The following is a 6,989-nucleotide window of genomic DNA, read 5'->3' as shown; positions in this document are numbered from 1 at the left end:
ATTCATTAAATCTCTTTGTATTGAAGTTGTTGAGTTGCATGCATATCAGCTATTTATTATTATTATAATTCTAACATTGTTTAAAGTCATTGTGACATCATATCTATACTTGTATTTGAGAGTTTTATATTATCATTAGACATGATTATATCATTTTATCAAATATGTAATATCTGTGAAATCTGAAGAAGTGTAATTATATAAATATCTTATATATCTAAGTGTCAGACCTCTCAGATCTTTCACTGACATTCTCTTTGTAAGATCTTATTACAGAGTCAGAGTGACTGATGAGTAAGCTTCTATCTGAGAACTCAGTATCTGCTTTAACTGATTGTTTCTCTTTCTTACATATTATTATATGTTTGAATATCTCAGTGAGTAATCATTTCTAATGAGAAGATGATACATGAATAATCATTTCTAATAAGAAGATAATGAACATTTTTCTAGTGTAAGAGATCTACACTGAATAGATCAGTATAATATTGATAGATCTTATATAATAAAGAGAAAAATGTTAGAGAAGAAAAGAAAGAGAAAGTATGAGAATCAGTGATCAGAGTGAATATTTATACACATATATAATAATGTATATAGTGAAGCTTCAGAGCGGAAGAATCTATACACATTCATAGTAACTGAGAATCAGTGATTGAGAATGGCCGAGAATCAGAGTATATGAGAATGACTGAGAATCAGAGTGTATATGTTTGAGAATGAAGTGAAAGAATCTATGAAGTGTAACAGAATAGTTTATATAATTAATCAGACATAGTTCATTATATTAAGATTTAATTACATCAGATCTTCTATCTTATATTACTCAGTGAAATCTCAGTAAATATTAATTTAATTCTCTTAATTTAATTTAATACTTATCATGAAGACTTCTGCTCAGTTGTAGATATTTCAGAGCTTTATTACTATATTATCAGTAATCTGAATCAGTGTAAGAGATCTACACTGAATAGATCAGTACTATATTGATAGATCTTATATAACAAAGAGAAAAACATTAGAGAAGAAAAGAAAGAGAAAGTGTGAGAATTGATAATCAGAGTAAATATTTATACATATATATAATAATGTACACAGTGAGACTTCAAGGTAGAAGAATCTATACATGTTTATGATAGCTGAGAATCAGCAATTAAGAATGACTGAGAATCAGAGTATATATATTCAAGAATGAAGCAGTTGAAATCTGTGAAGTATAATAGAATAGTTTATATAATTAATCAGATGCTGCTTATTATATTAATCTCTTTCTTTCAGAAGCAGTTCTCATCAGTCGAGAGCTACTGTTTCAGATAACACAGAACTTAGAGTTCAGATCAGTTAATTATAGCTAATTTATTTCATAAAATATTATCAGCTGTGACTATTTAATCTCTTATCAAGAATATCTTCAATCTCTTATTCAAGCTCATTATCTTCTTCTATGATCTCTGACAGCTATCAGTCAGAAGTCAGTTGAGAAGAAAATGAGTCAGTGATAGTATAGTGAAGCAAGCTTGTATAAAAGATATTATAAATTTCTGATAATATATTAAGATAGTAGTTATAACTATCTAGAACTTCTATTACTTTATATCTAATATGATAGTAATCTAGTGTATAAGATAAATATATGATTTATATATTCTTAAGATTCAATCACATCAGATCTTCTATCTTATATTATTCAGTGAGATCTCAGTGAATATTGATTTAATCTTCTTAATTCTGTTTAGTACTTGTTATGAAGATCTCTGCTTAATCACAGATATCTCAGAGTTTTATTACTATATTACCAGCAATCTGAATCAGACTGCAGAGATTCAGTGTGAAATATATAATCTCTAAAAGATTCAGTACTTTCATATGATATCTATATATGAGAAAGAACAGACTTATATCTGTTGAAACAGTATCTTGATCATTGATAGTAATCTCTGTGTATAGAAGAAGATTATATCAATCATCTTATAAATAATTACAGAACTTATAAAGATAATTCTTCACAGTCTGAATTATTTATTCTGATATATTATCAGTCTCAGAGTGATAGATAGTTGATAGACAGTATATAATCTTAAGAACTTGACAGATTCTTATTCAGAGAGTACTTATAAATTAATAGTCTTAATCTAATACTATAAATCTCAGTAATTCATACATCTGATAGAATAGACTCTGTAGAAAAACTTCAGCAACTTGTTCAGTATTTATCTTATTATAAGATTTTAATATTATATTCTTACTTAATCAGTCTATAATAATCAGAATATTTCTACAATTCTTACTCTTAGAGAAATTAATAGCAAAGTCAATTATCACATCTTATTAAATTCTATCAGAGATATTAAGTCATTTCAGTAGATCTTTTCTACAGTTCTTTTATAAGATAATAGAAGAATAGTAGTTATAGTTTCAGATAAAGCATCTGATACTTTTTAATATCTCAGATTAATAGAACTCTCAGAAGATTATTCTATACAGTTATTTACAGTCTGAATAATCAGTTATATATGAATTATGTATCTTTTACATTATTCAGATATATAAGAATTCAGAGTGAGAGACTCAGTATCATTTACAGAATCATAGAGTATTATTATCATTGATTAATTATTCTAAGATGTCAGTTCTTACACATAGTTCTGAGAGAAATCAGAGTGCTTCTTATTATACTACTTCAGTGAGTGTTTGAAGAAGTTCATTAGTTTAAGCTACTGTATATCATAGCTCATCTAATATAGATTCAGAAGAAGTTAAGATATCAGTAGCAGTTCTAATCAGAGAAGTATATATAGTGTTATAAGCTGTTTTATCTTGATTAACTAGTATCTTCAGTTTCAGAAGCTGATGCTCTTGATTCATTCAGTAAGTATCTATTACATCAGATAATATATCTTACTCTTATTATAAGAGAGCATCTATCATTGAGTTTTGACTGTCAGAACAGTAGTGTATTATAAAATGAAAGTAGCTTAGAAACTTCAATTATCATATTTATTATTCAGTGAGTTTACAGATCATTGTGAAGTATTTAAGATTCTTATAATCTATAATTATCTCAAATTTGAAGACACTTTGAAGTTCAGAGTTTCATTCTTCTAAACAGTGTATAATTATGAAAAGTTTCTTATTATAGATCTTATAATTACATTCAGCAGAACTCAGTTTCTTAGATATAAAGATATATAATCATAGAATATCTTCATTATTATATTATAATATCATTTCTTCTATTATATAGTCAGAGAAATCAGCTTTAATAACTGTCTTATAATCAGAATTGAATATTATCAGTAGAGAGATATTAATGAATATCTTCTTTATCTGTGTAAATACAGCTTCAGTATTCACTGATCATTGAAATACTGAGTCTTTCTTAATGAGTTCTATAAGTGATCTTGCAATATCTGAGAAGTTTCATATAAATTATTAATAGAAGTTAGCAAATTCAATGAAGCTTTATATATCTTTCACAGTATATAAAGCTTCTCATACAAGAATAACAGAGATCTTTTCAGAATTCATTTAAATTCTCTTATCAGCTTCTATAATGAAACCTAAGTATTTAGTACTCTTAACTTTAAAATCACACTTGTTAATATTAATTGATAGTTCTGCTTTTTATAGTTATTATAATACTCTTTGTACATGCTCTTGATACTCTTTTCTGAATTCATCAGTGAAGATAAGAATGTTATCTAGATAAGTAAATACAAACTTATTAAGAAAATCTCAGAGTGCTCAGTTAATATACTTCTGAAATGTACTGAGAGTATTAGTCAGTTCAAAGAGTGTGACTATTTACTCAAAGAGATTATAATATATTCAGAATGCTGTAAGTCATTCATCTTCTTCAGTAATATAAATCTTATGAATCACAGTGATGATATCTAACTTTATAAATTATTAAGCTTATCTGATTCATGCTAGAATTTCATTGATAAGAGATAAGAGATAATAATCTTTCTTTATCAATCTGTTCAGATCTCAGTAGTTCACACAGAATCAGAGTTCTTTATCTAACTTCTTTACAAAGAGAATAGAAGCTGCAGCAGAAGAGTTACTAATATATATAAATTTCTTACTTAACAGATTATTGAGTATCTTTCAAAAAAGAAGAAGTTCATCTCAAGATATATTATAAAGAGAGTCTCACAGTGACTCAGAGTTCTTATCATTCTTCTTTTCTAACTTGATACCGTGATTCACTTCTGAGTCTTATAAAGAAGATATCTAGATATTTATAATATTATTAAGAGAGTTTTGTATAAGAATCTGTTATTATAGTACAGAATAACTTTTCTAGAGCTTTCTTGATATCAGTTAAACTGATGAAATAGATTGATATATAATTCTGTTATTAATGACTTTATCAGTGACTTTATCAGTTATTTTAATAACTTCTTTTTCAGAGTATTTTATAAGTATTGACAGAGATCTGTGTAAGATTCATAGTCTTGTGAATATTATCTTCATGAATTCTATTATTATTAGAGAATATTAAACTTCTGTTTCAAGTATTTAATAAGATGTCTTGTTCAGATAGTCAAATAAGTTCTAACAACAGATTATAATCAAGATTATCAACTTTATATACATAGGCATCTTTATATTAATGTTCTCTTACATCTATGATCAACTTTATCATATAACAGATACAAATGTCTTTTAAATCATTAAATTCTGTGAGAAGTCAGAGTTTTAATAAAGAGATACACTGAAGATTATAATATCTTATAACTGAAGATTTTATCATTGCATAGTGACATAGACTGCTGTCTATTATGACTTTTATATTATACATATTATCAATCACAGTTAGACTGGCCGCCGGGACCATGAATTTCATATTTAGTCTTATTTGATCTGGTTTCATACATTTCTTGACGTGAGTCCCACCAGGATCAAGTCTCAAAAAAATCTGAAAATGGACCATTTCTGAGAGAAATGATGTGAAAAATGACTAGATTTAATTCAAGAACAGTGAAATGAGAGTAATCTTCCAGAATAAACTGTGAAAGATGATCATTCTTTCGCCCCGGTGGCCGAATGGTTAATGCGGCCACCTGGTAGCGCCTTGACGTGGGAAACCAAGACGCGTGGGTTCGAAACCCGCAGGGATACATTAAATCCGGAACTCAAGCACCTCAGGTTTCTAATAAATACAGAGGTGTACAAATCACTTCAATAAAATCACTCTATGTTCCTGAGCTGAGAAGTTATTATCGCATGTATCTAATTGTCACTTCTTTGTATTTCCTATGTTCTTGTTATCTTGGTGTGGTCTCAATACCTGTATTTTCCTCCTGTATAATCAACACTTGACCTGTATTTAACATCACGCAAGGACTCATCATAAGCTCCGCTTGCATATGAGTATAATGAAAGAATAATAATAATAATAATAATAATAATGATTATTCTTTCAAAATCAGAATGAGACTGAGACTGAAGATTAAAATCAGTCTCATTCAGTTCATTCAGTGATTGCTTATATAATCAGAATTTGATAATAATTATTGATAATACTCATGAAATAACTAAATACATTCTTGTGTAAGTTTATTCTTCACTTTCTCATGAAAACTACACTTCTCTGATATACTGTGATCAGAGGTATTAAACTGTCTGATAATTCTATATTTTACAATCATGAGTTTCTTAATTGTTTCTCCTTATAATTGTCTCTGATAATAGTGATAAATATCTCAACTTGAGTTGAACTTTCACTTCATTCTCACCTCTGCTAATGAAATTGTCAGAATATCATATATCATCAGTGCAACAGTTGAATATGTACTCTTAATAATTTTTCATAACTCTAGAATTGATTTGACATATAAATTCATCAGATTATCTTGAAGATAGCAGTTAAATTCAGTTTTATAAGCATGTAGTTTTGCCTGATTTTCAGTTGTAATCAATGTATACAAGTTCTGTTTCAAAGTTAGTATTATAGTTCTATGTGATATAAAGTGTTATCAAAGATTGTTACTTACTAGAGAATTGTATTTCACTGTCTTTACATCTTGAATATTTACTCATTCAAATCTCTGATAGTTGATATTGTAGTAGTCTCAGACTAATTTAACATATAAGTCTCATTTCTTCTCTGTTCAATCTTGAGAAGTGTAGATGTTAACTTGATAAGAGAAATCTAGTAGAGCTGCTACAGCATAGTACTCTGTAAAAGATTGTTCTATTTTACTGTAGTTATATATCAGTTTATCTCTTACAGCAACAATAGCCTGCACTATAGCATCATTTCAGACTGAATTTCTTTTTGAGTGATTCAACTGCTTCTCAAGATGAGTAAATAAACTGTTATACACTCATCAGACTGACTGCAGCATTGGTGTATAAGTGATTAAGACTGTCTTTATTATCTTATAAAACTGAAACAGTAAATCAATCATATATTTTAACTGAGTTCACTTCATATCAGAAAGTTTCAATATCTGAATCTTTTTCTGATCAGAGTGTTGCACTCAATGATCAATCATCTGACATAATTGAAGAGTCTGAACAGTTATCTTATATATTGAACTTCACTGTGTTCTAATATTCTGTATCATATTCAGTGATATGACTGATTTATTTATTTATTGAATATCATAGAATTATTGTTGTTATTTAGAAGAGATATAAATCACATTAACAATGTTTCAAATCTATGATATTTAAATTATTAGTCAATCTATTCAAAATTAACAGTAGTATTATTAAAAAGTGTTATTAAAAAGCAATATTAAAAAGTGTTATTAAAAAACATTATCTTTTGTAAAGTGAATATAAAAGTTACTTGAGTAATTACTTTCATCTCATTCTTATTTCAAGAATCAGTCATCTCATTATTCTTTATCTCAATGTTAAGATTCTTTATCAGTGTTTACATCACAAGTTGAATCACATGAGCAATGCAGAGAATATGACCTTGTTTATTATTTCAGAAATATAAAGTCAATTTTTGCTTTAAGCTCTCTATC

At 27.5% G+C, this 6,989-nt stretch overlaps 1 pseudogene across 1 annotated transcript; it reads left to right on the top strand.

The window, feature by feature from the left end:
- Window positions 1-5,038: 5,038 nt before the first annotated feature.
- On the top strand, window positions 5,039-5,126 carry BDCG_16596 (annotated as a pseudogene). Its single transcript has one exon. The product of its transcript is annotated as a tRNA-OTHER (tRNA).
- Window positions 5,127-6,989: the final 1,863 nt, after the last annotated feature.

The sequence above is a fragment of the Blastomyces dermatitidis genome (assembly GCF_000003525.1).
Source record: "Blastomyces dermatitidis ER-3 genomic scaffold supercont1.3, whole genome shotgun sequence".
NCBI classification, from domain to species: domain Eukaryota; kingdom Fungi; phylum Ascomycota; class Eurotiomycetes; order Onygenales; family Ajellomycetaceae; genus Blastomyces; species Blastomyces dermatitidis.
The sequence above is the reverse complement of the archived record's forward strand: the minus strand, read 5'-3'. Positions and strand labels throughout refer to the sequence as shown.